Source organism: Ambystoma mexicanum, chromosome 7q (genome assembly GCF_040938575.1).
Source record: "Ambystoma mexicanum isolate Mex_15411 chromosome 7q, UKY_AmexF1_1, whole genome shotgun sequence".
In the NCBI taxonomy this organism is placed as follows: Eukaryota; Metazoa; Chordata; class Amphibia; order Caudata; family Ambystomatidae; genus Ambystoma; species Ambystoma mexicanum.
This window is the reverse complement of record NC_090941.1, coordinates 1086929093-1086948949: the sequence shown is the minus strand read 5'-3', so window position 1 is coordinate 1086948949 and position 19857 is coordinate 1086929093. Positions and strand designations below refer to the sequence as shown.

Sequence of the window (19857 nt, the reverse complement as noted above, 5' to 3'; positions counted from 1 at the left end):
TTTGTAAGGAACCGACGCCTGGGTGAGTGCTAGTGTGGCGTGAGTTAAATTTACAGGCATCTTCTTTGCAAACTTTTGCCAAACCAATTTGGGGCAGCAGTGGGGTAGAGAGTCAGCCTTAAGCTGATGCCTGCCTGGGCTGGGCTGGGCTGGGGGCCTCAGCTGCTGTTACTGGGCCTGCTTCTTTCCTGGACTTGTAGGCCGCCAGCCCGAGAAGGTAAGGCCTCAACCAACATCGCCCTCTGCCTTCCAAAGAGTCGAGGAGACCCCAGCAGGAAAATTGTGTGTGTGTTTATTTCCATCTTTCTTTCCGAGTTTTTTTTTAAAGTTTTGTAAGGAACGGATGCTTGGGTGAGTGAGTGCAAGTGTGGCTTGGCCTGAATTTACAGACACTTTCTTTGCAAACATGAGTAGGCAAGTGGGTATTTCAAAAGTGGGTGCATGGAGCCGCTCGTTGCTTTTCCAAGCTGGCAGCTGTGGCTCCTGAGCTTGAGGCAAAAAGAAGGGCAGAAGCACACTGCAGAGGACAGCGTTCAGCCTTGCAAGAGGGCAGTGGACGTCGGAGGAGCCGACACAGCACAAGAGGCTCGGAATCGGCGCACTCTTCGCCTACGGCCATACCACCCTGAATGCGCCCGATCTCGTCCGATCTCGGAAGCTAAGCAGGGTCGGGCCTGGTTAGTACTTGGATGGGAGACCGCCTGGGAATACCAGGTGCTGTAGGCATTTTGCTACTCTGTGCCCGATAGGCGGCGTTCGTCTTCCCCGTCTTGAACTACATTTTTCCTCCATTCCGCTTTTAATTTTAACAAACACGGCGCGTGAAAAAGGCACAGGGGCAGACAGCAGCCCTCGCTCCAATGCAGAGCCCCGTCAGAGGCGGACACGTTGTCGCCAAACTAACTTGGAGCAGCAGGAGACTGAAGCCAGGGCAGCAGCTCGCCGCCTCGGGTGGGTGGATGCAGCCAGAAAGGGCCACTCGTGTCCCTGGCAAAGCACCTCCAGCGTCTCCCCGTTTTCTCTCCAGTGGACGCGCAAGGCCCCCTACAGCTAGGGGAGGCAAGTGGATGGGCCTCATCTGCATATGTGGGCTCTAGAGGAAGAGTGCACCCTGGGAGACAAGGGGACACTTGGAGCGGGAAGTGCTCACGGGGGAGAAGTGCCTACAAGAGGCAGGAAGGGAGGGAGGCCACATCATGCCTCTCCATAGCCAGGCCTCTGGATGATGGGGCAGAAGCGGCCGTCACCCTAAGCTTCCTAGAAGTCCCAGCTGGGCCCCATGCTACCTAATATCTCGCCTGATCGAGCCTGGTCGAGCACTGGTCGAGCCTTCAGCCAAGGGACACAGGAGCCAAGGGGTCTGGCCTCGAGCCTTCAACCGAGGGACCCAGGAGCCCAGGGTCTGGCCTCAGTGCTTCCCAAGTCGGCCTTCAGCTGAAGCCTGCCTGGGCTGGGAGCCTCAGCTGCTGTTCCTGGGTGTGCTTCTTTCCTGCATGTGAAGGCCACCAGCGGCGAAGGTTGCCCTCCGCCTTCCAAGGAGTCGAGGGGATAGAAGCAGGAAAATTGTGTGTGTGTTTATTTCTTCTTTTTTAGAGATTCTTTCTATTTTTGTAAGGAACCGACGCCTGGGTGAGTGCTAGTGTGGCTTGAGGTGAATTTACGGGCAGCTTCTTTGCAAACTTTTGCCAAACCAACTTGGAGCAGCACTGGGGTAGAGAGTCAGCCTTCCGCTGATGCCTGCCTAGGCGTGGCTGGGCTGGGGGCCTCAGCTGCTGTTACTGGGCCTGCTTCTTTCCTGGTCTTGTAGGCCGCCAGCCAGAGAAGGTAAGGGCTTCAACCAACATCGCCCTCTGCCTTCCAAAGAGTCGAGGAGACCGCAGCAGGAAAATTGTGTGTGTGTTTATTTCTTCTTTTTTAGAGGTGCTTTCTATTTTTGTAAGGAACCGACGCCTGGGTGAGTGCTAGTGTGGCGTGAGTTAAATTTACAGGCATCTTCTTTGCAAACTTTTGCCAAACCAATTTGGGGCAGCAGTGGGGTAGAGAGTCAGCCTTAAGCTGATGCCTGCCTAGGCGTGGCTGGGCTGGGGGCCTCAGCTGCTGTTACTGGGCCTGCTTCTTTCCTGGTCTTGTAGGCCGCCAGCCAGAGAAGGTAAGGGCTTCAACCAACATCGCCCTCTGCCTTCCAAAGAGTCGAGGAGACCGCAGCAGGAAAATTGTGTGTGTGTTTATTTCTTCTTTTTTTAGAGGTGCTTTCTATTTTTGTAAGGAACCGACGCCTGGGTGAGTGCTAGTGTGGCGTGAGTTACATTTACAGGCATCTTCTTTGCAAAATTTTGCCAAACCAACTTGGACCAGCACTGGGGTAGAGAGTCAGCCTTCAGCTGATGGCTGCCTGGGCTGGGCTGGGCTGGTCTGGGGGCCTCAGCTGCTGTTACTGGGCATGCTTCTTTCCTGGACTTGTAGGCCACCAGCCGGAGAAGGTAAGGGCCTCAACCAACATCGCCCTCTGCCTTTCAAAGAGTCGAGGAGACCCCAGCAGGAAAATTGTGTGTGTGTTTATTTCTTCTTTTTTAGAGGTGCTTTCTATTTTTGTAAGGAACCGACGCCTGGGTGAGTGCTAGTGTGGCGTGAGTTAAATTTACAGGCATCTTCTTTGCAAACTTTTGCCAAACCAATTTGGGGCAGCAGTGGGGTAGAGAGTCAGCCTTAAGCTGATGCCTGCCTGGGCTGGGCTGGGCTGGGGGCCTCAGCTGCTGTTACTGGGCCTGCTTCTTTCCTGGACTTGTAGGCCGCCAGCCCGAGAAGGTAAGGCCTCAACCAACATCGCCCTCTGCCTTCCAAAGAGTCGAGGAGACCCCAGCAGGAAAATTGTGTGTGTGTTTATTTCCATCTTTCTTTCCGAGTTTTTTTTTAAAGTTTTGTAAGGAACGGATGCTTGGGTGAGTGAGTGCAAGTGTGGCTTGGCCTGAATTTACAGACACTTTCTTTGCAAACATGAGTAGGCAAGTGGGTATTTCAAAAGTGGGTGCATGGAGCCGCTCGTTGCTTTTCCAAGCTGGCAGCTGTGGCTCCTGAGCTTGAGGCAAAAAGAAGGGCAGAAGCACACTGCAGAGGACAGCGTTCAGCCTTGCAAGAGGGCAGTGGACGTCGGAGGAGCCGACACAGCACAAGAGGCTCGGAATCGGCGCACTCTTCGCCTACGGCCATACCACCCTGAATGCGCCCGATCTCGTCCGATCTCGGAAGCTAAGCAGGGTCGGGCCTGGTTAGTACTTGGATGGGAGACCGCCTGGGAATACCAGGTGCTGTAGGCATTTTGCTACTCTGTGCCCGATAGGCGGCGTTCGTCTTCCCCGTCTTGAACTACATTTTTCCTCCATTCCGCTTTTAATTTTAACAAACACGGCGCGTGAAAAAGGCACAGGGGCAGACAGCAGCCCTCGCTCCAATGCAGAGCCCCGTCAGAGGCGGACACGTTGTCGCCAAACTAACTTGGAGCAGCAGGAGACTGAAGCCAGGGCAGCAGCTCGCCGCCTCGGGTGGGTGGATGCAGCCAGAAAGGGCCACTCGTGTCCCTGGCAAAGCACCTCCAGCGTCTCCCCGTTTTCTCTCCAGTGGACGCGCAAGGCCCCCTACAGCTAGGGGAGGCAAGTGGATGGGCCTCATCTGCATATGTGGGCTCTAGAGGAAGAGTGCACCCTGGGAGACAAGGGGACACTTGGAGCGGGAAGTGCTCACGGGGGAGAAGTGCCTACAAGAGGCAGGAAGGGAGGGAGGCCACATCATGCCTCTCCATAGCCAGGCCTCTGGATGATGGGGCAGAAGCGGCCGTCACCCTAAGCTTCCTAGAAGTCCCAGCTGGGCCCCATGCTACCTAATATCTCGCCTGATCGAGCCTGGTCGAGCACTGGTCGAGCCTTCAGCCAAGGGACACAGGAGCCAAGGGGTCTGGCCTCGAGCCTTCAACCGAGGGACCCAGGAGCCCAGGGTCTGGCCTCAGTGCTTCCCAAGTCGGCCTTCAGCTGAAGCCTGCCTGGGCTGGGAGCCTCAGCTGCTGTTCCTGGGTGTGCTTCTTTCCTGCATGTGAAGGCCACCAGCGGCGAAGGTTGCCCTCCGCCTTCCAAGGAGTCGAGGGGATAGAAGCAGGAAAATTGTGTGTGTGTTTATTTCTTCTTTTTTAGAGATTCTTTCTATTTTTGTAAGGAACTGACGCCTGGGTGAGTGCTAGTGTGGCTTGAGGTGAATTTACGGGCAGCTTCTTTGCAAACTTTTGCCAAACCAACTTGGAGCAGCACTGGGGTAGAGAGTCAGCCTTCCGCTGATGCCTGCCTAGGCGTGGCTGGGCTGGGGGCCTCAGCTGCTGTTACTGGGCCTGCTTCTTTCCTGGTCTTGTAGGCCGCCAGCCAGAGAAGGTAAGGGCTTCAACCAACATCGCCCTCTGCCTTCCAAAGAGTCGAGGAGACCGCAGCAGGAAAATTGTGTGTGTGTTTATTTCTTCTTTTTTAGAGGTGCTTTCTATTTTTGTAAGGAACCGACGCCTGGGTGAGTGCTAGTGTGGCGTGAGTTAAATTTACAGGCATCTTCTTTGCAAACTTTTGCCAAACCAATTTGGGGCAGCAGTGGGGTAGAGAGTCAGCCTTAAGCTGATGCCTGCCTAGGCGTGGCTGGGCTGGGGGCCTCAGCTGCTGTTACTGGGCCTGCTTCTTTCCTGGTCTTGTAGGCCGCCAGCCAGAGAAGGTAAGGGCTTCAACCAACATCGCCCTCTGCCTTCCAAAGAGTCGAGGAGACCGCAGCAGGAAAATTGTGTGTGTGTTTATTTCTTCTTTTTTTAGAGGTGCTTTCTATTTTTGTAAGGAACCGACGCCTGGGTGAGTGCTAGTGTGGCGTGAGTTACATTTACAGGCATCTTCTTTGCAAAATTTTGCCAAACCAACTTGGACCAGCACTGGGGTAGAGAGTCAGCCTTCAGCTGATGGCTGCCTGGGCTGGGCTGGGCTGGTCTGGGGGCCTCAGCTGCTGTTACTGGGCATGCTTCTTTCCTGGACTTGTAGGCCACCAGCCGGAGAAGGTAAGGGCCTCAACCAACATCGCCCTCTGCCTTTCAAAGAGTCGAGGAGACCCCAGCAGGAAAATTGTGTGTGTGTTTATTTCTTCTTTTTTAGAGGTGCTTTCTATTTTTGTAAGGAACCGACGCCTGGGTGAGTGCTAGTGTGGCGTGAGTTAAATTTACAGGCATCTTCTTTGCAAACTTTTGCCAAACCAATTTGGGGCAGCAGTGGGGTAGAGAGTCAGCCTTAAGCTGATGCCTGCCTGGGCTGGGCTGGGCTGGGGGCCTCAGCTGCTGTTACTGGGCCTGCTTCTTTCCTGGACTTGTAGGCCGCCAGCCCGAGAAGGTAAGGCCTCAACCAACATCGCCCTCTGCCTTCCAAAGAGTCGAGGAGACCCCAGCAGGAAAATTGTGTGTGTGTTTATTTCCATCTTTCTTTCCGAGTTTTTTTTAAAAGTTTTGTAAGGAACGGATGCTTGGGTGAGTGAGTGCAAGTGTGGCTTGGCCTGAATTTACAGACACTTTCTTTGCAAACATGAGTAGGCAAGTGGGTATTTCAAAAGTGGGTGCATGGAGCCGCTCGTTGCTTTTCCAAGCTGGCAGCTGTGGCTCCTGAGCTTGAGGCAAAAAGAAGGGCAGAAGCACACTGCAGAGGACAGCGTTCAGCCTTGCAAGAGGGCAGTGGACGTCGGAGGAGCCGACACAGCACAAGAGGCTCGGAATCGGCGCACTCTTCGCCTACGGCCATACCACCCTGAATGCGCCCGATCTCGTCCGATCTCGGAAGCTAAGCAGGGTCGGGCCTGGTTAGTACTTGGATGGGAGACCGCCTGGGAATACCAGGTGCTGTAGGCATTTTGCTACTCTGTGCCCGATAGGCGGCGTTCGTCTTCCCCGTCTTGAACTACATTTTTCCTCCATTCCGCTTTTAATTTTAACAAACACGGCGCGTGAAAAAGGCACAGGGGCAGACAGCAGCCCTCGCTCCAATGCAGAGCCCCGTCAGAGGCGGACACGTTGTCGCCAAACTAACTTGGAGCAGCAGGAGACTGAAGCCAGGGCAGCAGCTCGCCGCCTCGGGTGGGTGGATGCAGCCAGAAAGGGCCACTCGTGTCCCTGGCAAAGCACCTCCAGCGTCTCCCCGTTTTCTCTCCAGTGGACGCGCAAGGCCCCCTACAGCTAGGGGAGGCAAGTGGATGGGCCTCATCTGCATATGTGGGCTCTAGAGGAAGAGTGCACCCTGGGAGACAAGGGGACACTTGGAGCGGGAAGTGCTCACGGGGGAGAAGTGCCTACAAGAGGCAGGAAGGGAGGGAGGCCACATCATGCCTCTCCATAGCCAGGCCTCTGGATGATGGGGCAGAAGCGGCCGTCACCCTAAGCTTCCTAGAAGTCCCAGCTGGGCCCCATGCTACCTAATATCTCGCCTGATCGAGCCTGGTCGAGCACTGGTCGAGCCTTCAGCCAAGGGACACAGGAGCCAAGGGGTCTGGCCTCGAGCCTTCAACCGAGGGACCCAGGAGCCCAGGGTCTGGCCTCAGTGCTTCCCAAGTCGGCCTTCAGCTGAAGCCTGCCTGGGCTGGGAGCCTCAGCTGCTGTTCCTGGGTGTGCTTCTTTCCTGCATGTGAAGGCCACCAGCGGCGAAGGTTGCCCTCCGCCTTCCAAGGAGTCGAGGGGATAGAAGCAGGAAAATTGTGTGTGTGTTTATTTCTTCTTTTTTAGAGATTCTTTCTATTTTTGTAAGGAACTGACGCCTGGGTGAGTGCTAGTGTGGCTTGAGGTGAATTTACGGGCAGCTTCTTTGCAAACTTTTGCCAAACCAACTTGGAGCAGCACTGGGGTAGAGAGTCAGCCTTCCGCTGATGCCTGCCTAGGCGTGGCTGGGCTGGGGGCCTCAGCTGCTGTTACTGGGCCTGCTTCTTTCCTGGTCTTGTAGGCCGCCAGCCAGAGAAGGTAAGGGCTTCAACCAACATCGCCCTCTGCCTTCCAAAGAGTCGAGGAGACCGCAGCAGGAAAATTGTGTGTGTGTTTATTTCTTCTTTTTTAGAGGTGCTTTCTATTTTTGTAAGGAACCGACGCCTGGGTGAGTGCTAGTGTGGCGTGAGTTAAATTTACAGGCATCTTCTTTGCAAACTTTTGCCAAACCAATTTGGGGCAGCAGTGGGGTAGAGAGTCAGCCTTAAGCTGATGCCTGCCTAGGCGTGGCTGGGCTGGGGGCCTCAGCTGCTGTTACTGGGCCTGCTTCTTTCCTGGTCTTGTAGGCCGCCAGCCAGAGAAGGTAAGGGCTTCAACCAACATCGCCCTCTGCCTTCCAAAGAGTCGAGGAGACCGCAGCAGGAAAATTGTGTGTGTGTTTATTTCTTCTTTTTTTAGAGGTGCTTTCTATTTTTGTAAGGAACCGACGCCTGGGTGAGTGCTAGTGTGGCGTGAGTTACATTTACAGGCATCTTCTTTGCAAAATTTTGCCAAACCAACTTGGACCAGCACTGGGGTAGAGAGTCAGCCTTCAGCTGATGGCTGCCTGGGCTGGGCTGGGCTGGTCTGGGGGCCTCAGCTGCTGTTACTGGGCATGCTTCTTTCCTGGACTTGTAGGCCACCAGCCGGAGAAGGTAAGGGCCTCAACCAACATCGCCCTCTGCCTTTCAAAGAGTCGAGGAGACCCCAGCAGGAAAATTGTGTGTGTGTTTATTTCTTCTTTTTTAGAGGTGCTTTCTATTTTTGTAAGGAACCGACGCCTGGGTGAGTGCTAGTGTGGCGTGAGTTAAATTTACAGGCATCTTCTTTGCAAACTTTTGCCAAACCAATTTGGGGCAGCAGTGGGGTAGAGAGTCAGCCTTAAGCTGATGCCTGCCTGGGCTGGGCTGGGCTGGGGGCCTCAGCTGCTGTTACTGGGCCTGCTTCTTTCCTGGACTTGTAGGCCGCCAGCCCGAGAAGGTAAGGCCTCAACCAACATCGCCCTCTGCCTTCCAAAGAGTCGAGGAGACCCCAGCAGGAAAATTGTGTGTGTGTTTATTTCCATCTTTCTTTCCGAGTTTTTTTTTAAAGTTTTGTAAGGAACGGATGCTTGGGTGAGTGAGTGCAAGTGTGGCTTGGCCTGAATTTACAGACACTTTCTTTGCAAACATGAGTAGGCAAGTGGGTATTTCAAAAGTGGGTGCATGGAGCCGCTCGTTGCTTTTCCAAGCTGGCAGCTGTGGCTCCTGAGCTTGAGGCAAAAAGAAGGGCAGAAGCACACTGCAGAGGACAGCGTTCAGCCTTGCAAGAGGGCAGTGGACGTCGGAGGAGCCGACACAGCACAAGAGGCTCGGAATCGGCGCACTCTTCGCCTACGGCCATACCACCCTGAATGCGCCCGATCTCGTCCGATCTCGGAAGCTAAGCAGGGTCGGGCCTGGTTAGTACTTGGATGGGAGACCGCCTGGGAATACCAGGTGCTGTAGGCATTTTGCTACTCTGTGCCCGATAGGCGGCGTTCGTCTTCCCCGTCTTGAACTACATTTTTCCTCCATTCCGCTTTTAATTTTAACAAACACGGCGCGTGAAAAAGGCACAGGGGCAGACAGCAGCCCTCGCTCCAATGCAGAGCCCCGTCAGAGGCGGACACGTTGTCGCCAAACTAACTTGGAGCAGCAGGAGACTGAAGCCAGGGCAGCAGCTCGCCGCCTCGGGTGGGTGGATGCAGCCAGAAAGGGCCACTCGTGTCCCTGGCAAAGCACCTCCAGCGTCTCCCCGTTTTCTCTCCAGTGGACGCGCAAGGCCCCCTACAGCTAGGGGAGGCAAGTGGATGGGCCTCATCTGCATATGTGGGCTCTAGAGGAAGAGTGCACCCTGGGAGACAAGGGGACACTTGGAGCGGGAAGTGCTCACGGGGGAGAAGTGCCTACAAGAGGCAGGAAGGGAGGGAGGCCACATCATGCCTCTCCATAGCCAGGCCTCTGGATGATGGGGCAGAAGCGGCCGTCACCCTAAGCTTCCTAGAAGTCCCAGCTGGGCCCCATGCTACCTAATATCTCGCCTGATCGAGCCTGGTCGAGCACTGGTCGAGCCTTCAGCCAAGGGACACAGGAGCCAAGGGGTCTGGCCTCGAGCCTTCAACCGAGGGACCCAGGAGCCCAGGGTCTGGCCTCAGTGCTTCCCAAGTCGGCCTTCAGCTGAAGCCTGCCTGGGCTGGGAGCCTCAGCTGCTGTTCCTGGGTGTGCTTCTTTCCTGCATGTGAAGGCCACCAGCGGCGAAGGTTGCCCTCCGCCTTCCAAGGAGTCGAGGGGATAGAAGCAGGAAAATTGTGTGTGTGTTTATTTCTTCTTTTTTAGAGATTCTTTCTATTTTTGTAAGGAACTGACGCCTGGGTGAGTGCTAGTGTGGCTTGAGGTGAATTTACGGGCAGCTTCTTTGCAAACTTTTGCCAAACCAACTTGGAGCAGCACTGGGGTAGAGAGTCAGCCTTCCGCTGATGCCTGCCTAGGCGTGGCTGGGCTGGGGGCCTCAGCTGCTGTTACTGGGCCTGCTTCTTTCCTGGTCTTGTAGGCCGCCAGCCAGAGAAGGTAAGGGCTTCAACCAACATCGCCCTCTGCCTTCCAAAGAGTCGAGGAGACCGCAGCAGGAAAATTGTGTGTGTGTTTATTTCTTCTTTTTTAGAGGTGCTTTCTATTTTTGTAAGGAACCGACGCCTGGGTGAGTGCTAGTGTGGCGTGAGTTAAATTTACAGGCATCTTCTTTGCAAACTTTTGCCAAACCAATTTGGGGCAGCAGTGGGGTAGAGAGTCAGCCTTAAGCTGATGCCTGCCTAGGCGTGGCTGGGCTGGGGGCCTCAGCTGCTGTTACTGGGCCTGCTTCTTTCCTGGTCTTGTAGGCCGCCAGCCAGAGAAGGTAAGGGCTTCAACCAACATCGCCCTCTGCCTTCCAAAGAGTCGAGGAGACCGCAGCAGGAAAATTGTGTGTGTGTTTATTTCTTCTTTTTTTAGAGGTGCTTTCTATTTTTGTAAGGAACCGACGCCTGGGTGAGTGCTAGTGTGGCGTGAGTTACATTTACAGGCATCTTCTTTGCAAAATTTTGCCAAACCAACTTGGACCAGCACTGGGGTAGAGAGTCAGCCTTCAGCTGATGGCTGCCTGGGCTGGGCTGGGCTGGTCTGGGGGCCTCAGCTGCTGTTACTGGGCATGCTTCTTTCCTGGACTTGTAGGCCACCAGCCGGAGAAGGTAAGGGCCTCAACCAACATCGCCCTCTGCCTTTCAAAGAGTCGAGGAGACCCCAGCAGGAAAATTGTGTGTGTGTTTATTTCTTCTTTTTTAGAGGTGCTTTCTATTTTTGTAAGGAACCGACGCCTGGGTGAGTGCTAGTGTGGCGTGAGTTAAATTTACAGGCATCTTCTTTGCAAACTTTTGCCAAACCAATTTGGGGCAGCAGTGGGGTAGAGAGTCAGCCTTAAGCTGATGCCTGCCTGGGCTGGGCTGGGCTGGGGGCCTCAGCTGCTGTTACTGGGCCTGCTTCTTTCCTGGACTTGTAGGCCGCCAGCCCGAGAAGGTAAGGCCTCAACCAACATCGCCCTCTGCCTTCCAAAGAGTCGAGGAGACCCCAGCAGGAAAATTGTGTGTGTGTTTATTTCCATCTTTCTTTCCGAGTTTTTTTTTAAAGTTTTGTAAGGAACGGATGCTTGGGTGAGTGAGTGCAAGTGTGGCTTGGCCTGAATTTACAGACACTTTCTTTGCAAACATGAGTAGGCAAGTGGGTATTTCAAAAGTGGGTGCATGGAGCCGCTCGTTGCTTTTCCAAGCTGGCAGCTGTGGCTCCTGAGCTTGAGGCAAAAAGAAGGGCAGAAGCACACTGCAGAGGACAGCGTTCAGCCTTGCAAGAGGGCAGTGGACGTCGGAGGAGCCGACACAGCACAAGAGGCTCGGAATCGGCGCACTCTTCGCCTACGGCCATACCACCCTGAATGCGCCCGATCTCGTCCGATCTCGGAAGCTAAGCAGGGTCGGGCCTGGTTAGTACTTGGATGGGAGACCGCCTGGGAATACCAGGTGCTGTAGGCATTTTGCTACTCTGTGCCCGATAGGCGGCGTTCGTCTTCCCCGTCTTGAACTACATTTTTCCTCCATTCCGCTTTTAATTTTAACAAACACGGCGCGTGAAAAAGGCACAGGGGCAGACAGCAGCCCTCGCTCCAATGCAGAGCCCCGTCAGAGGCGGACACGTTGTCGCCAAACTAACTTGGAGCAGCAGGAGACTGAAGCCAGGGCAGCAGCTCGCCGCCTCGGGTGGGTGGATGCAGCCAGAAAGGGCCACTCGTGTCCCTGGCAAAGCACCTCCAGCGTCTCCCCGTTTTCTCTCCAGTGGACGCGCAAGGCCCCCTACAGCTAGGGGAGGCAAGTGGATGGGCCTCATCTGCATATGTGGGCTCTAGAGGAAGAGTGCACCCTGGGAGACAAGGGGACACTTGGAGCGGGAAGTGCTCACGGGGGAGAAGTGCCTACAAGAGGCAGGAAGGGAGGGAGGCCACATCATGCCTCTCCATAGCCAGGCCTCTGGATGATGGGGCAGAAGCGGCCGTCACCCTAAGCTTCCTAGAAGTCCCAGCTGGGCCCCATGCTACCTAATATCTCGCCTGATCGAGCCTGGTCGAGCACTGGTCGAGCCTTCAGCCAAGGGACACAGGAGCCAAGGGGTCTGGCCTCGAGCCTTCAACCGAGGGACCCAGGAGCCCAGGGTCTGGCCTCAGTGCTTCCCAAGTCGGCCTTCAGCTGAAGCCTGCCTGGGCTGGGAGCCTCAGCTGCTGTTCCTGGGTGTGCTTCTTTCCTGCATGTGAAGGCCACCAGCGGCGAAGGTTGCCCTCCGCCTTCCAAGGAGTCGAGGGGATAGAAGCAGGAAAATTGTGTGTGTGTTTATTTCTTCTTTTTTAGAGATTCTTTCTATTTTTGTAAGGAACTGACGCCTGGGTGAGTGCTAGTGTGGCTTGAGGTGAATTTACGGGCAGCTTCTTTGCAAACTTTTGCCAAACCAACTTGGAGCAGCACTGGGGTAGAGAGTCAGCCTTCCGCTGATGCCTGCCTAGGCGTGGCTGGGCTGGGGGCCTCAGCTGCTGTTACTGGGCCTGCTTCTTTCCTGGTCTTGTAGGCCGCCAGCCAGAGAAGGTAAGGGCTTCAACCAACATCGCCCTCTGCCTTCCAAAGAGTCGAGGAGACCGCAGCAGGAAAATTGTGTGTGTGTTTATTTCTTCTTTTTTAGAGGTGCTTTCTATTTTTGTAAGGAACCGACGCCTGGGTGAGTGCTAGTGTGGCGTGAGTTAAATTTACAGGCATCTTCTTTGCAAACTTTTGCCAAACCAATTTGGGGCAGCAGTGGGGTAGAGAGTCAGCCTTAAGCTGATGCCTGCCTAGGCGTGGCTGGGCTGGGGGCCTCAGCTGCTGTTACTGGGCCTGCTTCTTTCCTGGTCTTGTAGGCCGCCAGCCAGAGAAGGTAAGGGCTTCAACCAACATCGCCCTCTGCCTTCCAAAGAGTCGAGGAGACCGCAGCAGGAAAATTGTGTGTGTGTTTATTTCTTCTTTTTTTAGAGGTGCTTTCTATTTTTGTAAGGAACCGACGCCTGGGTGAGTGCTAGTGTGGCGTGAGTTACATTTACAGGCATCTTCTTTGCAAAATTTTGCCAAACCAACTTGGACCAGCACTGGGGTAGAGAGTCAGCCTTCAGCTGATGGCTGCCTGGGCTGGGCTGGGCTGGTCTGGGGGCCTCAGCTGCTGTTACTGGGCATGCTTCTTTCCTGGACTTGTAGGCCACCAGCCGGAGAAGGTAAGGGCCTCAACCAACATCGCCCTCTGCCTTTCAAAGAGTCGAGGAGACCCCAGCAGGAAAATTGTGTGTGTGTTTATTTCTTCTTTTTTAGAGGTGCTTTCTATTTTTGTAAGGAACCGACGCCTGGGTGAGTGCTAGTGTGGCGTGAGTTAAATTTACAGGCATCTTCTTTGCAAACTTTTGCCAAACCAATTTGGGGCAGCAGTGGGGTAGAGAGTCAGCCTTAAGCTGATGCCTGCCTGGGCTGGGCTGGGCTGGGGGCCTCAGCTGCTGTTACTGGGCCTGCTTCTTTCCTGGACTTGTAGGCCGCCAGCCCGAGAAGGTAAGGCCTCAACCAACATCGCCCTCTGCCTTCCAAAGAGTCGAGGAGACCCCAGCAGGAAAATTGTGTGTGTGTTTATTTCCATCTTTCTTTCCGAGTTTTTTTTTAAAGTTTTGTAAGGAACGGATGCTTGGGTGAGTGAGTGCAAGTGTGGCTTGGCCTGAATTTACAGACACTTTCTTTGCAAACATGAGTAGGCAAGTGGGTATTTCAAAAGTGGGTGCATGGAGCCGCTCGTTGCTTTTCCAAGCTGGCAGCTGTGGCTCCTGAGCTTGAGGCAAAAAGAAGGGCAGAAGCACACTGCAGAGGACAGCGTTCAGCCTTGCAAGAGGGCAGTGGACGTCGGAGGAGCCGACACAGCACAAGAGGCTCGGAATCGGCGCACTCTTCGCCTACGGCCATACCACCCTGAATGCGCCCGATCTCGTCCGATCTCGGAAGCTAAGCAGGGTCGGGCCTGGTTAGTACTTGGATGGGAGACCGCCTGGGAATACCAGGTGCTGTAGGCATTTTGCTACTCTGTGCCCGATAGGCGGCGTTCGTCTTCCCCGTCTTGAACTACATTTTTCCTCCATTCCGCTTTTAATTTTAACAAACACGGCGCGTGAAAAAGGCACAGGGGCAGACAGCAGCCCTCGCTCCAATGCAGAGCCCCGTCAGAGGCGGACACGTTGTCGCCAAACTAACTTGGAGCAGCAGGAGACTGAAGCCAGGGCAGCAGCTCGCCGCCTCGGGTGGGTGGATGCAGCCAGAAAGGGCCACTCGTGTCCCTGGCAAAGCACCTCCAGCGTCTCCCCGTTTTCTCTCCAGTGGACGCGCAAGGCCCCCTACAGCTAGGGGAGGCAAGTGGATGGGCCTCATCTGCATATGTGGGCTCTAGAGGAAGAGTGCACCCTGGGAGACAAGGGGACACTTGGAGCGGGAAGTGCTCACGGGGGAGAAGTGCCTACAAGAGGCAGGAAGGGAGGGAGGCCACATCATGCCTCTCCATAGCCAGGCCTCTGGATGATGGGGCAGAAGCGGCCGTCACCCTAAGCTTCCTAGAAGTCCCAGCTGGGCCCCATGCTACCTAATATCTCGCCTGATCGAGCCTGGTCGAGCACTGGTCGAGCCTTCAGCCAAGGGACACAGGAGCCAAGGGGTCTGGCCTCGAGCCTTCAACCGAGGGACCCAGGAGCCCAGGGTCTGGCCTCAGTGCTTCCCAAGTCGGCCTTCAGCTGAAGCCTGCCTGGGCTGGGAGCCTCAGCTGCTGTTCCTGGGTGTGCTTCTTTCCTGCATGTGAAGGCCACCAGCGGCGAAGGTTGCCCTCCGCCTTCCAAGGAGTCGAGGGGATAGAAGCAGGAAAATTGTGTGTGTGTTTATTTCTTCTTTTTTAGAGATTCTTTCTATTTTTGTAAGGAACTGACGCCTGGGTGAGTGCTAGTGTGGCTTGAGGTGAATTTACGGGCAGCTTCTTTGCAAACTTTTGCCAAACCAACTTGGAGCAGCACTGGGGTAGAGAGTCAGCCTTCCGCTGATGCCTGCCTAGGCGTGGCTGGGCTGGGGGCCTCAGCTGCTGTTACTGGGCCTGCTTCTTTCCTGGTCTTGTAGGCCGCCAGCCAGAGAAGGTAAGGGCTTCAACCAACATCGCCCTCTGCCTTCCAAAGAGTCGAGGAGACCGCAGCAGGAAAATTGTGTGTGTGTTTATTTCTTCTTTTTTAGAGGTGCTTTCTATTTTTGTAAGGAACCGACGCCTGGGTGAGTGCTAGTGTGGCGTGAGTTAAATTTACAGGCATCTTCTTTGCAAACTTTTGCCAAACCAATTTGGGGCAGCAGTGGGGTAGAGAGTCAGCCTTAAGCTGATGCCTGCCTAGGCGTGGCTGGGCTGGGGGCCTCAGCTGCTGTTACTGGGCCTGCTTCTTTCCTGGTCTTGTAGGCCGCCAGCCAGAGAAGGTAAGGGCTTCAACCAACATCGCCCTCTGCCTTCCAAAGAGTCGAGGAGACCGCAGCAGGAAAATTGTGTGTGTGTTTATTTCTTCTTTTTTTAGAGGTGCTTTCTATTTTTGTAAGGAACCGACCCCTGGGTGAGTGCTAGTGTGGCGTGAGTTACATTTACAGGCATCTTCTTTGCAAAATTTTGCCAAACCAACTTGGACCAGCACTGGGGTAGAGAGTCAGCCTTCAGCTGATGGCTGCCTGGGCTGGGCTGGGCTGGTCTGGGGGCCTCAGCTGCTGTTACTGGGCATGCTTCTTTCCTGGACTTGTAGGCCACCAGCCGGAGAAGGTAAGGGCCTCAACCAACATCGCCCTCTGCCTTTCAAAGAGTCGAGGAGACCCCAGCAGGAAAATTGTGTGTGTGTTTATTTCTTCTTTTTTAGAGGTGCTTTCTATTTTTGTAAGGAACCGACGCCTGGGTGAGTGCTAGTGTGGCGTGAGTTAAATTTACAGGCATCTTCTTTGCAAACTTTTGCCAAACCAATTTGGGGCAGCAGTGGGGTAGAGAGTCAGCCTTAAGCTGATGCCTGCCTGGGCTGGGCTGGGCTGGGGGCCTCAGCTGCTGTTACTGGGCCTGCTTCTTTCCTGGACTTGTAGGCCGCCAGCCCGAGAAGGTAAGGCCTCAACCAACATCGCCCTCTGCCTTCCAAAGAGTCGAGGAGACCCCAGCAGGAAAATTGTGTGTGTGTTTATTTCCATCTTTCTTTCCGAGTTTTTTTTTAAAGTTTTGTAAGGAACGGATGCTTGGGTGAGTGAGTGCAAGTGTGGCTTGGCCTGAATTTACAGACACTTTCTTTGCAAACATGAGTAGGCAAGTGGGTATTTCAAAAGTGGGTGCATGGAGCCGCTCGTTGCTTTTCCAAGCTGGCAGCTGTGGCTCCTGAGCTTGAGGCAAAAAGAAGGGCAGAAGCACACTGCAGAGGACAGCGTTCAGCCTTGCAAGAGGGCAGTGGACGTCGGAGGAGCCGACACAGCACAAGAGGCTCGGAATCGGCGCACTCTTCGCCTACGGCCATACCACCCTGAATGCGCCCGATCTCGTCCGATCTCGGAAGCTAAGCAGGGTCGGGCCTGGTTAGTACTTGGATGGGAGACCGCCTGGGAATACCAGGTGCTGTAGGCATTTTGCTACTCTGTGCCCGATAGGCGGCGTTCGTCTTCCCCGTCTTGAACTACATTTTTCCTCCATTCCGCTTTTAATTTTAACAAACACGGCGCGTGAAAAAGGCACAGGGGCAGACAGCAGCCCTCGCTCCAATGCAGAGCCCCGTCAGAGGCGGACACGTTGTCGCCAAACTAACTTGGAGCAGCAGGAGACTGAAGCCAGGGCAGCAGCTCGCCGCCTCGGGTGGGTGGATGCAGCCAGAAAGGGCCACTCGTGTCCCTGGCAAAGCACCTCCAGCGTCTCCCCGTTTTCTCTCCAGTGGACGCGCAAGGCCCCCTACAGCTAGGGGAGGCAAGTGGATGGGCCTCATCTGCATATGTGGGCTCTAGAGGAAGAGTGCACCCTGGGAGACAAGGGGACACTTGGAGCGGGAAGTGCTCACGGGGGAGAAGTGCCTACAAGAGGCAGGAAGGGAGGGAGGCCACATCATGCCTCTCCATAGCCAGGCCTCTGGATGATGGGGCAGAAGCGGCCGTCACCCTAAGCTTCCTAGAAGTCCCAGCTGGGCCCCATGCTACCTAATATCTCGCCTGATCGAGCCTGGTCGAGCACTGGTCGAGCCTTCAGCCAAGGGACACAGGAGCCAAGGGGTCTGGCCTCGAGCCTTCAACCGAGGGACCCAGGAGCCCAGGGTCTGGCCTCAGTGCTTCCCAAGTCGGCCTTCAGCTGAAGCCTGCCTGGGCTGGGAGCCTCAGCTGCTGTTCCTGGGTGTGCTTCTTTCCTGCATGTGAAGGCCACCAGCGGCGAAGGTTGCCCTCCGCCTTCCAAGGAGTCGAGGGGATAGAAGCAGGAAAATTGTGTGTGTGTTTATTTCTTCTTTTTTAGAGATTCTTTCTATTTTTGTAAGGAACTGACGCCTGGGTGAGTGCTAGTGTGGCTTGAGGTGAATTTACGGGCAGCTTCTTTGCAAACTTTTGCCAAACCAACTTGGAGCAGCACTGGGGTAGAGAGTCAGCCTTCCGCTGATGCCTGCCTAGGCGTGGCTGGGCTGGGGGCCTCAGCTGCTGTTACTGGGCCTGCTTCTTTCCTGGTCTTGTAGGCCGCCAGCCAGAGAAGGTAAGGGCTTCAACCAACATCGCCCTCTGCCTTCCAAAGAGTCGAGGAGACCGCAGCAGGAAAATTGTGTGTGTGTTTATTTCTTCTTTTTTAGAGGTGCTTTCTATTTTTGTAAGGAACCGACGCCTGGGTGAGTGCTAGTGTGGCGTGAGTTAAATTTACAGGCATCTTCTTTGCAAACTTTTGCCAAACCAATTTGGGGCAGCAGTGGGGTAGAGAGTCAGCCTTAAGCTGATGCCTGCCTAGGCGTGGCTGGGCTGGGGGCCTCAGCTGCTGTTACTGGGCCTGCTTCTTTCCTGGTCTTGTAGGCCGCCAGCCAGAGAAGGTAAGGGCTTCAACCAACATCGCCCTCTGCCTTCCAAAGAGTCGAGGAGACCGCAGCAGGAAAATTGTGTGTGTGTTTATTTCTTCTTTTTTTAGAGGTGCTTTCTATTTTTGTAAGGAACCGACGCCTGGGTGAGTGCTAGTGTGGCGTGAGTTACATTTACAGGCATCTTCTTTGCAAAATTTTGCCAAACCAACTTGGACCAGCACTGGGGTAGAGAGTCAGCCTTCAGCTGATGGCTGCCTGGGCTGGGCTGGGCTGGTCTGGGGGCCTCAGCTGCTGTTACTGGGCATGCTTCTTTCCTGGACTTGTAGGCCACCAGCCGGAGAAGGTAAGGGCCTCAACCAACATCGCCCTCTGCCTTTCAAAGAGTCGAGGAGACCCCAGCAGGAAAATTGTGTGTGTGTTTATTTCTTCTTTTTTAGAGGTGCTTTCTATTTTTGTAAGGAACCGACGCCTGGGTGAGTGCTAGTGTGGCGTGAGTTAAATTTACAGGCATCTTCTTTGCAAACTTTTGCCAAACCAATTTGGGGCAGCAGTGGGGTAGAGAGTCAGCCTTAAGCTGATGCCTGCCTGGGCTGGGCTGGGCTGGGGGCCTCAGCTGCTGTTACTGGGCCTGCTTCTTTCCTGGACTTGTAGGCCGCCAGCCCGAGAAGGTAAGGCCTCAACCAACATCGCCCTCTGCCTTCCAAAGAGTCGAGGAGACCCCAGCAGGAAAATTGTGTGTGTGTTTATTTCCATCTTTCTTTCCGAGTTTTTTTTTAAAGTTTTGTAAGGAACGGATGCTTGGGTGAGTGAGTGCAAGTGTGGCTTGGCCTGAATTTACAGACACTTTCTTTGCAAACATGAGTAGGCAAGTGGGTATTTCAAAAGTGGGTGCATGGAGCCGCTCGTTGCTTTTCCAAGCTGGCAGCTGTGGCTCCTGAGCTTGAGGCAAAAAGAAGGGCAGAAGCACACTGCAGAGGACAGCGTTCAGCCTTGCAAGAGGGCAGTGGACGTCGGAGGAGCCGACACAGCACAAGAGGCTCGGAATCGGCGCACTCTTCGCCTACGGCCATACCACCCTGAATGCGCCCGATCTCGTCCGATCTCGGAAGCTAAGCAGGGTCGGGCCTGGTTAGTACTTGGATGGGAGACCGCCTGGGAATACCAGGTGCTGTAGGCATTTTGCTACTCTGTGCCCGATAGGCGGCGTTCGTCTTCCCCGTCTTGAACTACATTTTTCCTCCATTCCGCTTTTAATTTTAACAAACACGGCGCGTGAAAAAGGCACAGGGGCAGACAGCAGCCCTCGCTCCAATGCAGAGCCCCGTCAGAGGCGGACACGTTGTCGCCAAACTAACTTGGAGCAGCAGGAGACTGAAGCCAGGGCAGCAGCTCGCCGCCTCGGGTGGGTGGATGCAGCCAGAAAGGGCCACTCGTGTCCCTGGCAAAGCACCTCCAGCGTCTCCCCGTTTTCTCTCCAGTGGACGCGCAAGGCCCCCTACAGCTAGGGGAGGCAAGTGGATGGGCCTCATCTGCATATGTGGGCTCTAGAGGAAGAGTGCACCCTGGGAGACAAGGGGACACTTGGAGCGGGAAGTGCTCACGGGGGAGAAGTGCCTACAAGAGGCAGGAAGGGAGGGAGGCCACATCATGCCTCTCCATAGCCAGGCCTCTGGATGATGGGGCAGAAGCGGCCGTCACCCTAAGCTTCCTAGAAGTCCCAGCTGGGCCCCATGCTACCTAATATCTCGCCTGATCGAGCCTGGTCGAGCACTGGTCGAGCCTTCAGCCAAGGGACACAGGAGCCAAGGGGTCTGGCCTCGAGCCTTCAACCGAGGGACCCAGGAGCCCAGGGTCTGGCCTCAGTGCTTCCCAAGTCGGCCTTCAGCTGAAGCCTGCCTGGGCTGGGAGCCTCAGCTGCTGTTCCTGGGTGTGCTTCTTTCCTGCATGTGAAGGCCACCAGCGGCGAAGGTTGCCCTCCGCCTTCCAAGGAGTCGAGGGGATAGAAGCAGGAAAATTGTGTGTGTGTTTATTTCTTCTTTTTTAGAGATTCTTTCTATTTTTGTAAGGAACTGACGCCTGGGTGAGTGCTAGTGTGGCTTGAGGTGAATTTACGGGCAGCTTCTTTGCAAACTTTTGCCAAACCAACTTGGAGCAGCACTGGGGTAGAGAGTCAGCCTTCCGCTGATGCCTGC

At 54.8% G+C, this 19857-nt stretch overlaps 8 non-coding genes across 8 annotated transcripts; all 8 read left to right on the top strand.

The window, feature by feature from the left end:
• The first annotated feature begins 607 nt into the window (after nucleotides 1-607).
• LOC138528962 (5S ribosomal RNA) lies at nucleotides 608-726 on the top strand. Its single transcript, XR_011284338.1, has one exon. It is a non-coding gene; the product is annotated as a 5S ribosomal RNA (ribosomal RNA).
• A 2469-nt stretch (nucleotides 727-3195) lies between these two features.
• LOC138528950 (5S ribosomal RNA) lies at nucleotides 3196-3314 on the top strand. The gene has a single exon (XR_011284335.1). It is a non-coding gene; the product is annotated as a 5S ribosomal RNA (ribosomal RNA).
• A 2469-nt stretch (nucleotides 3315-5783) lies between these two features.
• LOC138528939 (5S ribosomal RNA) lies at nucleotides 5784-5902 on the top strand. The gene has a single exon (XR_011284334.1). It is a non-coding gene; the product is annotated as a 5S ribosomal RNA (ribosomal RNA).
• A 2469-nt stretch (nucleotides 5903-8371) lies between these two features.
• Nucleotides 8372-8490, top strand: LOC138528926 (5S ribosomal RNA). The gene has a single exon (XR_011284325.1). It is a non-coding gene; the product is annotated as a 5S ribosomal RNA (ribosomal RNA).
• Nucleotides 8491-10959: 2469 nt separating this feature from the next.
• On the top strand, nucleotides 10960-11078 carry LOC138528915 (5S ribosomal RNA). The gene has a single exon (XR_011284314.1). It is a non-coding gene; the product is annotated as a 5S ribosomal RNA (ribosomal RNA).
• A 2469-nt stretch (nucleotides 11079-13547) lies between these two features.
• LOC138528904 (5S ribosomal RNA) lies at nucleotides 13548-13666 on the top strand. The gene has a single exon (XR_011284303.1). It is a non-coding gene; the product is annotated as a 5S ribosomal RNA (ribosomal RNA).
• Nucleotides 13667-16135: 2469 nt separating this feature from the next.
• On the top strand, nucleotides 16136-16254 carry LOC138528893 (5S ribosomal RNA). The gene has a single exon (XR_011284292.1). It is a non-coding gene; the product is annotated as a 5S ribosomal RNA (ribosomal RNA).
• Nucleotides 16255-18723: 2469 nt separating this feature from the next.
• LOC138528882 (5S ribosomal RNA) lies at nucleotides 18724-18842 on the top strand. The gene has a single exon (XR_011284281.1). It is a non-coding gene; the product is annotated as a 5S ribosomal RNA (ribosomal RNA).
• The last annotated feature ends 1015 nt before the right edge of the window (nucleotides 18843-19857 follow it).